Below are 18138 nucleotides of genomic sequence, written 5' to 3' on the forward strand. Positions count from 1 at the left end.
TTCCCAACAGTCAAGCGCAAAACTGAAGTCAGTGGCCTGGCCAATGAAGCTGCATAGTCCGACGATGTAGCGCCATTACGGCCAAGACAAGAAAGGCTACTTAGCACATACAATACTATGCGATAGTGTTGCATATCCTTGATTCAGAATTGGCCCAGTCTAAGGAAGGAATTAGGGATGCAATGCAAGTCATGGGATGACTTTGGCATTGGCCCAAGCATTAGCCAAGACTTGGTCAATGCATATGCAACAATGACATTGCCAAATGCGTCATTGATGATTATTGCTCGACAAAAAGAATGCAAGTGATGCATATGAAGTAAGAAGTTGAACTAAGTAAGACAAGACTCAATTGGCATGATATTTGGATGTTGGCATCCAAATAAGCTAAGTGCATGGCAAGATAAATGTAGCGCAACCGTTGCCGAGTTTGGTAGTGGCCAAATTGGATGAAGTGCAACTGTTGTTGTATTTGGCAGAGGCCAAGTTGAGTGAAGTGTAACCACTGTCGAACATTGGCACGAGCCAAGTTTAGTGCAACAGAATGATTGTCATATTTGAGTTCAAGTTGTCAGTTTCGAGTGTGTGTGCATCACACGCATGCCAGAGCAAATGAGTTGGATTGAGACGGTCACAAAGTGGCTTTATAACCAAATTGGAAAAGCCTAACCACCAAGTACAGATGTGGCATCATTTGGATTGACAATGCAAAGGTGGCAGTTGAAAAGCAGAAGTGGTGGTTAGGAAACTATTTATGGGACACTTGGTTGTTCCATGCGTGTGCAAGTGTTGTGCATGGTTATTGTCTATGTAACTATTGTATAAATAGTGCAAGAGGCATTAGAAATAAGTAGGAAATGAAAGGCTTACATAGGAGAGAGTTAGTCTTCTGTTTGAGAGAATAAGGCATCACCAAGAGGGTGATGGCCTGTTGTGGTCCATGTGATGGTCAAGTTTTGTAATCTTCCTTTAGTGCAATAAAATGGGTTTGTTGCAGTATATCTTTGTGTTTGTGATGTTGTTGATTTTGTCAGTTGGTCAATTGGTTTGATGCATGACAAAACCTCATATGCTTATGGGGGCATGAAGAGTTAGAGAGAAAGAAGAAAAGACTTTCGTTGTGCAAAGCCTTTAGAGTGAAGGCAGATGCGTACTTTGGTGTAAGTATGCAAGGCTAAGTAATTGTAGGTGAAGTTGATTCACTGAACCACAATTATTGTCGCCATGTCCCATGAAAATTTTAGGCGATTAAATGGTTATGTGACAGCAGGTATAAGAGCCGTTTTTGGGGACACAGTTGCTGATTTTTCTCTCTTTTACTCAAGTTGGTGTCATTTTTTTGTCAAATTCAGTGGTGAATTGTTTGGGTTTCACTAGTATGGAGACTATAAGTAGTTGGTCTTGTGTGGAAAGATCAATTGGAATGAACTTTGAAGCTTGAGGTAGCAACATGCCATGAAATTTTATGACAAAGGTGTCAAAATTTCTGCTCAAAGTGTTAGACGAACATGCGAGAATCAATGAAACCGGGTTTTCAAGTGATTGCATGACAAAAACTAAAGAGTATAATGACTTCTATGGTGCAAGTAAGAAGTTTAAGTCCATGTTTCTCGCAAGTATGCGAAGATTATGCATTGGGAATGCATATATTTGTAGTGTTATCAGTACCAAGTACACTACTACTTGTAATACTAGTTGTAATGGGAATTTTGCGAAAATTCCTGAATGCAAAGATGATTTTGGCCTTTACAGTGGCAAAGAAGATGTAGAACCTGTCTATGCGATAGAATTGAAGGTGTCTCATTTGTAGCCACTTTGATGGAAGATTAAAATTATCTCTCTCAAATGCACGTACCTTGGTGGTAATGCAAAGTCTGGTTTCGAACCAGCATTTTTGTGGCAATGTGATGCCATAAAAGAAGAATTGGATGGCCAATTGTTATCTAGCATAAAGATTATGTTAGAGCATAGCTCGATTGAACCCACCAAGCGTTGGTATGTCAAGTTTGGTTGTCATATTTTAGTGAATCAAAACTCATGTTAAGAGTCGCTTGATTATGTACTAGAGTCAACTTCGTATAGGTTAGCTTGAAAGTATTAGGATATGAGACATTACAAGTATTGCGAAGACTTGAAGATGTGAAGAAGCAAGGAGATACAACGATAACAATCATCCTTCCACTTGAGGTTAGTGATATTTGACTTGAACTGTTTCATTCCCTAACGTATCTTTCAATTCGTGCATATTGAAAACAAAACTGCGAAGCATGAACACTCTAGATAGACATAGTATTAAGGAATACAATACGAGGTTTATTGCTTAACCATTAAACTTTGTAGATAAGACATCGACATAATCGGTTGAATGCTATTGTGATTATGTATGGGTATAAGGTGAGGATTTCATCCTAGGAAACAATGTTTTACATGTGTTTTAAGGAAATAAGTTCATAAACTTGTTTTGTGAATCGAAAAGGAAATCGCCAGGCGTTATTGGTATTGTTATTCATTGCATATCTTGTAAACAACCAATATATATGATTTAGTATAACCGCTCATGAATTGTTTGTGTTCTTGGTAAAACTATTCACAAAGGTCTGACTTATGTATTGGTATGACTTTTATTAGTGAAGCCGATCTTAAGTAATCACCTGAGATGGTATGATCGAGTTTGTGATTTTGTGTATGACCGACTCTGGGTAAAGGGGAACCGATCCTAGTAAGAGGTGCAACACATCACAAAGGTGAATCGATCCTTGTATGAGGTGAAACAAGTTTGTAGAATAAAGGAGAACCGATCCTATGAACATGTGCAACACGTTTTTAGGCAAAAGGGAACAGATCCTATGGACATGTGCAACACATACAAGTTAGATACCATAAATATATGGGAACCGATCCTATGGACATGTGCAACAAGGGGGAACCGATCCTTTGAACATGTGCAATCGGCCACAAAAGTATCAATCAGATCCGAGCATGTTTTGTGTTTTTAACACAATAAATTATCCAAAAATATCTTTTCGAATTTTTTATTATTCTAGAAATATTAGAGATACCGAGAATATATTTGGTTAATGTGGAAAGATGTCGACATACTTTGAACATGTGCAGTAACGCTTATCTTTAATTGTTCAAAGTTATTCCTTAATAGCTAAAGGAAGAAAATCCCAGGATCGAAACATAAATAAGTTAAAAATCTTTTATATAAGTATTTTAACTTTGTTTTAGGAAAATAAGAATTAATAATGTGCATTTACTAGTTAGAGATTTTCCAAGAGATTTTGGGTCAATATTTTGGACAGAGCATTTCCAAGAATTATGGAACCGAATCTGAGCTTTAATGAATATATTGAGAATATTTTCGGTTTTGGAAATTCCTTGGTGTCCAAACTTCCTAGTCTATAAATACCGAAGTTTGCACTTCTAGCAAACTAATCCTTCGTAACAGCAAACTACCTCTTGTTGTGATGTCATTGGTGAAACTGCCTATTCGGAGAGGAGAGTAACCTAATTAGGCGAAATCTCTTACGGCCGCTCAGTTTAGAGTCTTCTTTGGGATTGAGAAGCTCTATTAGTACCGTTGGTGGGAAACTAGATAATTGTGATTTATCTTTTGTTTTCATTGATTTGATTGACTAATGGTGGTTGAACTTTGATTGCACCTAGTTTGTTTATGCTTGAGAATCTTCTCTTCTGATATAAGATTCACTTAAACTAGTTTAGAGTTTCGACAGGGATCTTTAGACTGTTGTTAGTTCTAAAGACGATCTTGTGATAATCCATTGTTAACAGACTTCGTTCTGTGCGTGATAGATCACAAGAGACTCAAGTGATTGTGTACATGTGTTTATTGAATATCTAAGAATATTTGAAGACGAAGAAGATATTGAAGATTTCTGATTTGTGAGTTCATAATCTTTGGTGTGCACCATACTTGTTTCGGTAAAAAGAGCATACAATTAATAATCGGTTTTATCCTTGTGATAGAATTGGATTGATTAATTGAGTATATCGGCATCAACATAATTCTTTGGATTAAGAGTGTTGATCGCAAAATCTTAACGATTACTTCGGTAATTGAACATAAGATAGATCTAAGGACCTGACGAAGGAGTTTATGTTAAGATAAACAGAAGAGCCTTTGTCCAACTCATATCACTTGGTTGAAGAGAGTTGATACCAAACATATTTGTTGTTCCTTTACTGTTTGGAATACGAACCAAAGGAATTGATCCAAGTACGTGACTTATTTATAAGTTGGAGGCGTAGGAATACAGACGGAACTAGGTGAACTATAGGTTTAGTTGCTTGGTCTCAACTATACGAAGTTGGTGTAATTTTGTGTAGCGACTTGATCCTGAGAGAAAAGTAGTTAATATCGTGTATCGGTATTGTATCGGTCGGGTCTGATACACCTATACAAAATATTATATCGGTTTTTATCGGTGATACGTCATTAATATCTATAATTTTAAATATTTATAAATGTTGCAATCTAAAAAAAAATTGGTGCTCTATGATGCATTAATTCTCAAGATCAAAAGATTCACAGTACAAATTCAATTACATTCCACCAACATTAAGAAAAATGAAATAGTTACAAATTTCTTTACTGAATCGGGTTGAGTTTTCCAGGGTAGAAAGGAAGAATATGATTACGATGAAGAGTTTTATTCACAAATTTTCATATCAAAATAATTTACTCTACTAAATTACCCTTGCCTATATTATCAGTGTACCGGTGAAACCGATATATCGGTTTGTACCAGGCGATACAAGCGTTTTTATCGTTTAATCCTTGTATCGCCGATATTTCAGATATCATATAGATTTTTTCCGATACACGATAAAAACCTATAATATCGGCCGATACAACCGATGTTAACTACCTTGCCTGAGAGTATTCAATTATGGACTAGGTCCCGGGGTTTTTCTGCATTTGCGATTTTCCTCGTTAACAAAATCTTGATGTGTCATTTACTTTTATTTTCCTCATTATAACTGTTATATTATAATTAAAGTAAATCATACAAACGTTAATTCCTATTTACTTGATAAGTGAATTGTATTGTGTTTGGTTAAGTCCGAACCTTTTTATCAAGTAAACACACTTCGTTGTTGTATTGTCTCGATCTCGTATCCATAGACGATGACACGAAGTGTGAACCAATTAGTTGCATTGTCTCGACTCAGTCCATAGACAATCACTTTCGGAGAAAGGACTTATAGGTAGGAAAAGTTTTAGATTGAGGTATATTTGGGTACCCTCATCTTTTCAATTGGTATCAGAGCAAGCAAACACGAAAAGATCTAACAATCTCTATTTGATGCGATCCAACCTATAAGACATGAGTCAAAGTAGAGTTAAGCGAGAGAGAAAACTAAAGAAAGACTCAGTTAACGTGTCACAAGATATGTGCTCAAAAGGAGATAGTTATTCAATTTCAGGTTTCTCAATTGATGATGTCCCTAATGAGATATCTTTGAGTTCTATACTTGAGATTTCTGATGAAAGATCAAGTGTAAAAACATCTGAACTAAAGGAACTGAGCAAACAATATCTTATTGTTCTAATGATTTTCTTTCAGAACTTGAAAGAGAACGAAATTTAAGTTTAAAGTTTGAAAATCTCAATGAAGAGCATAACTTGCAGAAAGAAAAAAACTCACAAAAATTGCAGTATCTTAAAGATAAAGTAATTGTTGGTCTCTCTCAGTTGAAAGAGAAGGAAGGTGAATATCTCTCACGAGAAAAACGCCTTGAGGATGATCTAACTGGTGCTCTTGATAAAATCAATACGTTGGAAGAAGAAAATTTGGAACTGAAAAAATCCGATGAAAGCTCAAACAAGTTAACCTCAATGTTAGAAGCAAGTAGAAATCATCGTGATACACGAGGATTGGGCTATAAGGGAATAGATGCTTCAAATATTAGCAAAGAGGTAAAAATTTGTTAAAGCTACAAATTCTTCTCAACCAGAGGCTTCCACTGATGACAAAGATGCTCTTATTTCTTGTAAAGAAGAAAAGTCTGTCAAGCCTAAAAATTGTCTTCAACCAGCAGTAATCAAAGAGGGCATTTCTGCTAATGTCAAGAAAGCAACAACGTTGAACAAAGATAAAAATAAGAAGAAGAAAACTCGTCAAGCTCCAATGCAAGAGGATCCACAAAAAGGTAACATTAGAACTCATACTTCGTATATTTATACCAAGCATTGTTATTATTGTGGTAATAAAGGACGCTTGCAATGGGGATGCAAAGTTCGTAAGATGCAAGATGCACTTTCTTTTGTATCAAACGAATTGGATAAGTTTTTTCCTCATAAGAACTCAGATCGTTATTGTCCTAAGTTTAGGCAAAAGAATTATTATAATGATAGTTCAAATTTTGCATATCACTTGACAAGGTCATCTCATAAAAGACCCGAATATAGAAAGAGAGATAACTTTGTAAATACAAAGACAAGATCTGATGTTCCAAATTGAAGAAAGGGTGTTTCGCAAAATATTCAAAAGGACAATGATTATAATGGTATGAAGGAGAAGGCTGCTCCTGCGAAACCCAACTCTAAATGGGTCCCGAAGTCCTCTATGGCCAAGAAGGGACCAAAAGTTAGTCACAAGAATGACTCTCAGTTGTTAATTGTTGGTGACAATAATTACAAGAGTTTTTTTGAAAGACTAAAGAAAGACATCATGTCTGAATTCTCTTGTACTAATGGATGTTGTGATAATGACACTCTTTATCACAAGTCAAAGAAGAAAAACAAAAGATGGAACAAGAGAAAACAACCCAAGCAAGAGGTCAACAATGATGATTCGGTCTTAGTCACTCGTGACGAACAAGACAAGGATCAACTCAACACAACCTTGTTTTGTTAGATGTGCATACTCACCTTAGTTCTCAATCTTTTTATAGGCGAAGAAGCACATGAAAAACTGAGCACATGATCTCTCGATTATTTTATGATTAATTAACATCTTTAGGGAGTTTTATCTTATATACTCATACCTTATCTATCTATTTTTGAGCTTTTGATAGAAACGGTAATTTTGAGTTGATGATGTCGATATCTACTGATCATACATATGTAGCTCTTTCTTTTGTGGTCAAAACGATCCAAAAAATCACTGAATTCGGACTTAGTATGCAAAAGATATGTCTAAAACTGTTTTGTGTATGAATTCGTGTGTTATAACCAATTATAAACTTGTTTGGAAGTGTGGTATGACCGATTCCTAGAAGCAAATCCATATGAATGAATGTTTATATCTTTGCTTTGAATCTGTTTATGGGATGTTTGATTTCGTTTTTCTAACCTTGATATTCGATCTCATAATGTTGTGAACCTTTGTGGTTTGGGTGACTTTTTGATTTAGCAAGATTAAGTTCTAGCGCATGTTGGTGGGCTTTATCAAAGAATCATGAGAGGTTCTGGTAGAAACAATATGTGAAAAAGTCACAATATGTTGAATCGGTTTAAGTTTAGCATAAAAGCATATGTGTTTCGACGGTTTTCAACTTTTGCTTGCAATTGTTAAAACCGATTTTCAACTTTTCTATGGTAAAGGTTGGTTGTTGTTATTCTTTTGTTTTTGTATAAGGATGACAACATGATGATATTTTGATATCAATTCTCCCTGGACGAATACACAAACTTATTGGAGAAGTGGATGTGAAATTTGAGGTAACAATCTTGTTAGTTAATTGTTTTCCTGTTTAAGAAAAGCCTGAATTTATATCATATATATTTATTGCTTTTGCTTAACAAAATTTCGGTACAATTGATATTTATTCCATTATGTGTGTATGGATGTGTGTGTGATTCAGTTGGTTCCGGTTAAGAAAAACTATTGTTATCTTGCTTTATTGTGTGGTATCAATCGTTTAGGCTTACAAAATTTCGGTGCAATTGTGGTGCTATAATGTTTATGTTGTTTCAATTGCTTCCGGTTGAGGTGAATAATTATGCAAGTTGATTTATTTGGTTTGTGTGAATTATTTATGTCTTAACGAAATAAAAGTTTTACGGGATGAGTTGTTTAGTCCAATTCGATTCCGGATAACAGAAACTGAGTTAATTCTGATCTTAGTTAGACTTATCGAAGTGAGGTTTCGGTTATTCAAGTCTAATCGAATGCCTTAACAAGAAATGATAGTTAACTAACCTAGTGCTTGTCTTGTTTAAAATTGAAAGGCCTAAATTTATGAATAATTAGAACCTGATGAGAAAAATAGAGTTATCTTTATTTTGGTCTTATCGAATTAAGCGATTGTATTTGTACAATCGGTTTAGCAAAGGAACTAAGGTGCTTAGTTGATTTTTGGTTTGCTAAACTAAAGTGGAAAAATTGTTTCATACAATTGTTTCCTTGATAACATATCAAAATAAAACTACTTGTAATTTCAGTTTTGATATTGGTTATCAGAACATAATGTGTGGAACCCTCATGCCTAACTCTACAGGTTGCAAGTCTATTTTGAAATTTGTAAGATTCTTTTCGCGTTGTCCTTTTTTTTTTTGTTTCTTTGTCATTTTGTGACAAAAAGGGGGAGAAATATATGGAGTAAACAAGTGATACTGACATTGATTTTATATTGATTGGTATCGCTAAGGAAAAGAACATTGGTGTTTAAACATTTATCTAAACGAAAGAGTGAAAGCACAAACTAAGGGGGAGTAACATATCATATTAAGTGGTATAACAAAGACGTGCGGATTCAATATCTACCTATCTTCCTTAGGGGGAGTATTAGATTTGTTATTATAATGTCAACAACAACATTTTTGAGGATTGAATATATGCAGTTTACTGTGCTGTTGAATTCGGGAATCAAGCGTATGTGTAATGAATTCTTGTAATTTATTTATCCATATGATGTAAGAGTTTTGTCACTAAAATTGACAAAGGGAGAGATTGTTAGAGCATAGCTCGGTTGAACCCAACAAGCGTTGGTATGTCAAGTTTGGTTGTCATATTTTAGTGAATCAAAACTCATGTTCAGAGTCGCTTGATTATGTACTAGAGTCAACTTCGTATAGGTTAGCTTGAAAGTATTAGGATATGAGACATTACAAGTATTGCGAAGACTTGAAGATGTGAAGAAGCAAGGAGATACAACGACAACAATCATCCTTCCACTTGAGGTTAGTGATTTTTGACTTGAACAGTTTCATTCCCTAACGTATCTTTCAAGTCGTGCATATTGAAAAGAAAACTGCGAAGCATGAACACTCTGGATAGACATAGTATTAAGGAATAAAATACGAGGTTCATTGTTTAACCATTAAACTTTTTAGATAATACATCGACATAATCGGTTGAATTCTATTGTGATTATGTATGGGTATAAGGTGAGGATTTCATCCTAGGAAACAATGTTTTACATGTGTTATAAAGAAGTAAGTTCATAAACTTGTTTTGTGAATCGAAAAGGAAATCGCCAGGAATTATTGGTATTGTTATTCATTGCATATCTTGTGAACAACCAATATGTGTGATTTAGTATAACCGCTCATGACTTGTTTGTGTTCTTGGTAAAACTATTCACAAAGGCCTGACTTATGTATAGGTATGACTTTTATTAGTGAAACCGATCTTAAGTGATCAGCTGAGATGGTATGATCGAGTTTGTGATTTTGTGTATGACCGACTCTGGGTAAAGGGGAACCGATCCTAGTAAGGGTGCAACACATCACAAAGGTGAATCGATCCTTGTATGAGGTGCATCAAGTTTGTAGCAGAAAGGGGAGCCAATCCCATGAACATGTACAACACGTTTTAGGCAAAGGGGAATAGATCCTATGGACATATGCAACACATACAATGTAGATACCATAAATATGTGGGAGCCGATCCTATGGACATGTGCAACAAGGGGGAACCGATCCTTTGAACATGTTCAATCGGCCACAAAAAGTATCAATCAAATCCGAGCATGTTTTGTGTTTTTAACACAAAAAATTATCCAAAAATATCTTTTCGAATTTTCTATTATTCTAGAAATATTAGAGATACCGAAAATATATTTGGTTAATGTGGAAATATGTCGACATACTTTGAACATGTGCAGATATCGAAACATAAATAAGTTAAGAATCTTTTATTTAAGGATTCTAACTTTATTTTAGGAAAATAAGAATTAATAATGTGCATTTAGTAGTTAAATATTTTCCAAGAGATTTTCGGTCAATATTTTGGATAGAGCATTTTGAAGAATTATGGAAACCGAATCTGATCTTTAATGAATATCTTGCAATATTTTCGGTTTTGGAAATTCCTTGGTGTCCAAACTTCCTAGTCTATAAATATTGAAGTTTGCATTCCTAGAAAACTAATCCTTCGTAACATCAAACTACCTCTTGTTGTGCTGCTACTAGTGAAGCCGCCTATTCGGAGAGGAGAGTAACCTAATTAGGCGAAATCTCTTACGGTCGCTCAGTTTAAAGTCTTCTTTGGGATTGAGAAGCTCGATTAGTACCGTTGGTGGGAAACTAGATAATTGCGTTTTATCTTTTGTTTTTATTGATTTGATCGACTAACGGTGGTTGAAATTTGATTGCACCTAGTTTGTTTATGCTTGAGAATCTTCTCTTATGATATAAGATTCACTCAAACTAGTTCAGAGTTTCGACAGGGATCTTTAGACTGTTGTTAGTTCTAAAGACGATCTTGTGATAATCCATTGTTAACATACTCCGTTCTGCGCGTGATTGATCATAGAGACTCAAGTGATTGTGTGCAGGTGTTTATTGAAAAATCTAAGAATATTTGAAGACGAAGAAGATATTGAAGATTTATGATTTGTGAGTTTATAATCTTTGGTGTGCACAATACTTGTTTCGGTAAAAAGATGATCCAATTAATAATCGGTTTTATCCTTGTGATAGAATTGGATTGATTAATTGAGTAGATCGTCATCAACACAATTCTTCGGATTAAGAGTGTTGACCGCAAAATCTTAACGATTAATTTGGTAATTGAACATAAGATAGATCTAAGGACCCGGCGAAGGAGTTTATGTTAAGATAAACAGAAGAGCCTTTGTCCAATTCATATCACTTGGTTGAAGAGAGTTGATACCAAACAGATTTGTTGTTCCTTTACTGTTTGGAATACGAACCAAAGGAATTGATCCAAGTACGTGACTTATTTGTAAGTTGGAGGCGTGGGAATACAGATGGAACTAGGTGAACTATAAGTTTAGTTGCTTGGTCTCAACTATACGAAGTTGGTGTAATTTATTGTAGCGGCTTAATCCTTAGAGTATTCAATTCTGGACTAGGTCCCGGGGTTTTTCTGCATTTGCGGTTTTACTCGTTAACAAAATCTTGTTGTGTCATTTACTTTTATTTTCCGCATTATAATTGTTTTATTATAATTAAAATAAATCACAAAAACGTTATTCCTATTTACTTGATAAGTGAATCCTATTGTGTTTGGTTAAGTCCGAACCTTTTTATTAAGTAAATACACTTCGTTGTTGTATTGTCTCAATCTCGTATCCATAGACGATCACACGAAGTGTGAACCGATTAGTTGCATTGTCTCGACTCAGTCCATAGACTATCACTTTCGGAGAAAATAATTATAGGTATGAAAAGTTTTATATTGAGGTGTATTTGGGTACCCTCGTCTTTTCAGCTTATGGAAAGGCTAGAGAAATAAGCGCAAGTTAAGGAAAAACCGATACACCACGGTCTTGCGTTTGCAAAGAGCTCTTTGTTGATGCTAGATATGCATAAGGAGTGTGCTTGCACCTGGTTTATGAGTGAGATCAATATGCTTGGACAAGGGTGTCAAAAGACATGCATTTGATCATAACCACAAGCGAATGTTCTCGTCAATTGTAAATCAACAATTGTTGCTACTGAAGTTGATTTTGGAGAAGGGGAGGGACAAGAGTAACCAGATGTGCATGGGCAGTAAAAATGAGTTACAAGTTTGAAGAAGAATGCAGCAATATGGAACGTAGGCAGTGGGTGCCTCATTTTCAAGGATTATAGCCTTGTTGAGATTGTCTAAGAGACTTATCCGCGAAAGTCATTGTGTAAAATGACTTTGCTGAGCTCTATGGTGATGCTCAGAATCACCAAGTTAAGTCTGTTCCAGTTGTGCAAAGGTGCACAAGTTTGTGTCAAGATTTGGGTGTTAATTGGCATAGCAGATATGCAACAGTAGCATGCGCCAAATGGGATTTTGGCATGGCCAAGATGCATAATGCGCTTGGAGATGCAAGTTAGGCCAAATTGTGGATGCGGGAAAGATAAGGACAAAGTAGTAGTGATCCATGAGAATGGCATGAGGTCATTTTTGGATAAATTTATGAAAGCTAAAGCAACATGATAGCATCATTTTGAAGGAGTATTCAACTAAGTGTAAATTATATTATTATTCGTTATGGGAGTTGCATAAGAACGTTGATAAGTAGAAGAGTGCATGTGGCAAAGTGAATTGCTACATTGGGGATAGTAGGTGTTGTTTCGCTTCATTGTTTGTTGCTTAGAAGCGAAGATGAAGTCATTATTTCAAGGCTTGTTATGTCTTACAAGTTTCAATCAGTTAGCGCGAGTATTTTCTCAAGTTTGAGTATAATTTTAGTTTAGGGTCGATTGGACCTTGGTGTTGGGAATTGTCTCTCTATGTAAGGTAGTAGTGAATGAGGGTATTTGAGACGAGAGTTCTTGTCTCTTTCGTTCAAAGTAAAGCTAGTTCACGTGAAAGATGTTACATAGCGTATTAATCCAAAATATGTAATACAAGATGCTGGAAGTGAAATAAGCAAATAGAGGAGTTGGTGGCATAGTCGAATTTGTTGTTGAGAATTATGTGGAAGTGCGACGATATTTGGCAGCTATAGTATGGAGTAATGCAACAAGAATGAAGATGTGTTAGAGCACTGCTCGGTCAAACTCGCAAGCGTTGCTATCTCAATCTTGTTTTTCAATGTTAGTGATCAAAACTACAAGTCTTGATTTCTAGTCTACTTATAGTGATGTCTCGGACTAGGATAGATTGTATAGTTGAGAATTAGACTTCACGGCGTTCATCATTTGAAGATGAAGAACTACTAAGGAGATCTTGTGGAACTTCATCAATAAAAGGTATGTGGAGACTAAAACTCATCTATCACTTGGAAAGCCTGTTTCTACTCTATCTCTTATATTGAGACAAAAGTCGTATTACTATATAGTTATAGATTATACACATTTGAGATTTCGAGCTGAGTTTAACTCGCTTACATATTTCTCGAAATATGTGTTGGTAAGCTTTCGCTTCAACCAAGTTCATCTTATATTCTTGACGAAAGTCAAAATATGATCATGTGAAAATCACCGAGTAACATCTTACATGGTTTGTGTGATACAATCATTTGATGTAGACTTGGAATGTTTCGTTATGATTATTTCAATAACTTGAAAATTGCTTTGATGCTAATAGTTTGTGAAAACGGATATTATCATACTCTAAGAAAGTTTCAATGATTGAAATCGAGTTTAGAATACTTAACCGTCATTGGATAATAAACATAGTGTGCATTCTTGCATGTATGTGATCCATGACCGGAACTAAAGTATGCATACCCGTATGCGTACTTGTGGTTGTGAAATTCCGTGTACCAAGTATACATACCGGTACGCATACTTGCGTAAGGTATAGGTCCGGGAATTTATGCTGGGTTTCGGAAGTGTACTTAAGTATGCGTACCCGTTCTCATACTGGCAAACCCAAACTCAGACCAGCTACTTAGGTATGCGTACCCGTATGCATACTTGAGTGGTTAAAGTTCTAAAATCGGTTGGCTCATGAACTAATACATTTATATATTAAGGAGTGCATTTTTTGCAAACCGTGGCTATAATGTTCATGAATTGATTAGAGCGAATCAAACCGATTTTGCTTCAATTTTGTTCTTGTATACTTCTATGAGAATATAACAGTTGAACAAATCCTTAACTAGTTTCATGTGAGTCATTTGAACTACTTATGGTTAAGATGAATAAGATTGATATGAGAGTTTTCATATATCTAACCTTGGTTAACTAATGTTGAGCCAACATGGTGTACACGTTTAGGTACGGTTACTAAACCTAAATGAGGGTACATTTCATTTGTATATAACAATATAAGTTCGATCTAACGGTTGAAAGATATTATCTCGAATCTAATCAGGTTTTCATCTAACGGTAAATATTGAATGCTTTGTTACCAAGGTAACTTAGATTACAAACCCTGATTTGAAAACTACATAAAGGAGAACTCTAGCAACTGGGAAACCTAATCCCACACTTCCTGTGTGATACTAGTTGTATAAGCTAGAGTCGATTCTACTTTAACCTTAGGATTTTCACGAAACCTTGTAGGTTAAGGACTTAAATACTTCATTGGGATTGTGAATCCAGACCCAACTATTTTCTTTATAGTTGCGTGTTCTGATCTTACTTCTTCTATCGTGATTGAGTATTATTTTTGCTAAGATTTTCTTGAGATTTATCTCTGATAGGTAAGATTAAAAGTAGTCACAAACATCTCATTGTTTATAATTCCACAATATCTTGTTTTGCTTCTGTTGATGGTGGTTTTTAGCTTAGGGCGAAAACCGTAAAAGTATGTATACCTGACACGGCATCAGAAGTAGTAGACCTTGATATATCTATATTCCGCAGGGAGTTTGGAGAATATATCATAATCTGATGAGTGCCTATGTCTCTCTTCATATTATATTAAAACTCAAGCTCCTAGATGAATTATTCACTAGTATAGAGCCTAATGAGTATTTAAGCTCCTGGATGCATTACTTACTAATGTCGGAGCCTTCCGAGTATTCATCTTGTGCTATGTTCCCTGGCTGAACCCTTAATATTAATATGGCATGACAATTTTTGTTCACTCACAGCAGAGTAGCACGCATTTCCAAGTATCAAGGTTAAGGTCCTTGCATAAAAGTACTCAATCGAAAAGCATACTGCTCTCTGGCAATAAACTTAAAGAACTCCATGTCAACACATAAAATGCATTCAATTTTGTGATAATTCACAAGATTCAAATATTACCCTGACTAATTTGCAGAAATTAGGGTTTTGCGCCCTGCGCAGTATATTAGACCCCGTTGGTCGAAATTAAGCTTAGGTGAACTAAGCAATTAATCCGCCATGGATTAGTAGGTGCAAAATCCTACCCAGAATCAGAAAACAAATGAAAGGAGTCGCGGGATAGGAGCAGCAACAAAGAGAGGTGTGGCCATGCCATAGACCAACCGGCGCCACTGGTGAGTGGCCACAACCCATGTTGCCCGACCGGCCCTGTTTCCCGTCGACCAATCAGATCACCTTAAACCCGCCACACGCACACGAGTTGTGGCTGGGCCCATACTTGCCGGCCATATTTCTCGTCGACCAATCATGTCGCTTTAAATCCGCTACGCGCACTAGAGGTGTGGCCACACCCATGCTTGGCCAACCCCTCTTTTTATTAACTAATTAGATTGCTCTAAACCTGTCAAGTATTAAAAGAGGCAAAATTGCGTCAGATGGTCACAATGCCAAATTGGCTTTCCAAAACCGCGCCAACATGCCAATGGCATGCTAAACGTGCATTCCCAAGCGAGCCATCCCGCTCCACATGCTAAATGGCCTGCCAAAACTGCTATGCCGCGTCAATGCACTAAACGTGCCATGTTGCGCCAGTGAACTGAACGGCATGCCAACATGCCACTCTATCACGCCAAACGTGCCACTTTGTGGAACCATGCCAACGTGCCGTAAATAGCGCGCCTACGTGCTAACCTACCTCTTGTTCGTGGCCAACGCCATAGTGTGCTTAAATTAGGGTTTTCTAGTCAGAAGCACGACTTTGCTTTAGGCGCATTAACCAAAACCCTAATTTCTAGTTGTGGCTCAAATTACACCACTTTGGGTTCCACAACATACCACGAGCCATGCGGGACCCAGGAAACCCTAAGAATGGCGCCATACCATATCCACTCATAGCAACCCTTGCTCATTTGGCCGTTTCCACATTGTGGATTTTCTATAGTTGCTTTGGCGTGACTATGACACCGTTTGACTATGGCCACATGCCACATCCACTAATTAGGGTTTTGGCATGCCAAACCCTAATTTAGGCGAAGTTGCTACCCCAACCAAGCCAAGTCATGCTACCCAAAGCATTGGGATTGATGTGGCAACTAGAACTAATATTGCCAAGCCATATTTGGGTTTAACACCAATGTGTCAAAGTCTAGCGGCCATGGCTACGCCAGGCGCTACTTGCACCACCAAGCCATGGGCATGCGCTAACTATGCCGACCATGTCATGGTGCCACCGGCGTGCTCTAAATATGCCACTATGCCATTGGCATGTGCCAATGACGCTACTGTGCTATTATCAGGCGCTAACAGAATGTGGCCATAATCAATGGCCACCCTTTCTCATGAGTTACAATCTCAGCCGTCCAAATTCGCCTGTGGCAATTCTTAGGCGACCAAACCAAGACAAATCCAATAGCATCACATGCTATTCTCCTGCGACAAGTCTCTTGACTTTGACTTGCACACATAGCAATCTGCTACACGTTTTCCACGAAAACACTCGAGATATCAAACATGTCACAAACTGAGGGATACTCATCAGGGTATTGGTCTGGCGGTTTACAGTGTGCAGCGTGTAACAAACCTATTATAAGAAAGTGTCAGAAAGCAAGGGCAGTTGGTGGCGGCAAGAAGTAGTAGGTGTAAAATAACCCGTTTCCTTCATAGTGGGAACGTGGTTTCTGGCATTTACACACGACCCCACTTCTCCATCATTCAATCATTCCCACTTTCTACGAGATCAGGGTGCGTTCAATATGACTTGTATAAATAGGTTCTACCTATTTCAACCATATGGCGACATTTTGGTTAATAATAACACAGTATCCAGAAAAACACCAAAGAACTGATAGCTTACATTTCGCAAGCTAGTTCCCCATTTTGGTACAAGTCATAAAATAGCCACACCTTCATAATTAACCATTCTGGTCTCAACACCTTCTTCGCTTCCCTCCCTAATACCAACGCTTCTCCTTCACTTTGTGACCGAAGCAAACCTGGAACGAACATTTCTTGGTTTAGGCCAGGATTGTACAGATTGATCTCTCAAATCTAAAGTACTCCCGTGCAGTGCATTTGTTTAAGGTTTAGGCTAGTTTCTCATCCACACACCCAAATTTACCAAAAACCAGCAGAAACAGTTTTTACCCATAAACAACTTCCACACGATTAAGATTATTGTGAGGTGATTGATAATACTAGGTTGTTCTTCGGGAATATAAGTTCGGTTTATCAATTGGTTTGTGTGCACCTTGATCTATCAAAAGACGGAAGAAAACTCATAGAAATTTCTTCGGAAGACAGATTTATCTATTCCAATAGACTTTTCTGTGTGAGACAGATTTGTTTATCAAGTTTTCGACTTTGGGTCGTAGCAACTCTTGGTTGTGGGTGAGATCAGCTAAGGGAATCAAATGCGTAGAATCCTGCTGGGGTTTAGATACGTAAGGAGTGCAAATGTACCTTGATCAGTGTGAGATTGGTTTGGGCTCAACTACATTCCAGTCTGAAGTCCATTAGTATTAGGCTAGTGTTTGTAGCGGCTTAATACAGTATGGTTTTCAAAGCTGGACTAGGTCCCTGGGTTTTTCTGCATTTACGGTTTCCTCGTTAATAAAATTTTTGGTGTCTGTGTTATTTATTTTTCGCATTTTTTTTAATATAATAGAAATATTACAGTTTGTGCGTTAAGTTCATTTAGTTCTTGAATCCGACCTTTGAGTTGTTGATTGAATTGATTGACATTGCTTTGTGATACCGTCCAAGTTATTTTTGTTATTCAATTGGGCTCGCAAATTCATATTTGTTTGATTGCAGATTGAATTGAGATCTAGTTGATTCTCTTGAAAGTATATTGGAGTTTGTCTATTCAGATTGCTGAATAAAATATTGGTTGTGGTTGTTAGACCCCCGCTTTTTCATTTGGTATCAGAGCAGGCAAACACATTTAAGACCTCATAAGTCTGTGTTTGTAGCGATATGAATATGGTCAGAAATGCTAGATCTGATAAACGCATCAACAGAAACAAAATTTTTGTTTCTAT

Source organism: Papaver somniferum, chromosome 8, assembly GCF_003573695.1.
Source record: "Papaver somniferum cultivar HN1 chromosome 8, ASM357369v1, whole genome shotgun sequence".
In the NCBI taxonomy this organism is placed as follows: Eukaryota; Viridiplantae; Streptophyta; class Magnoliopsida; order Ranunculales; family Papaveraceae; genus Papaver; species Papaver somniferum.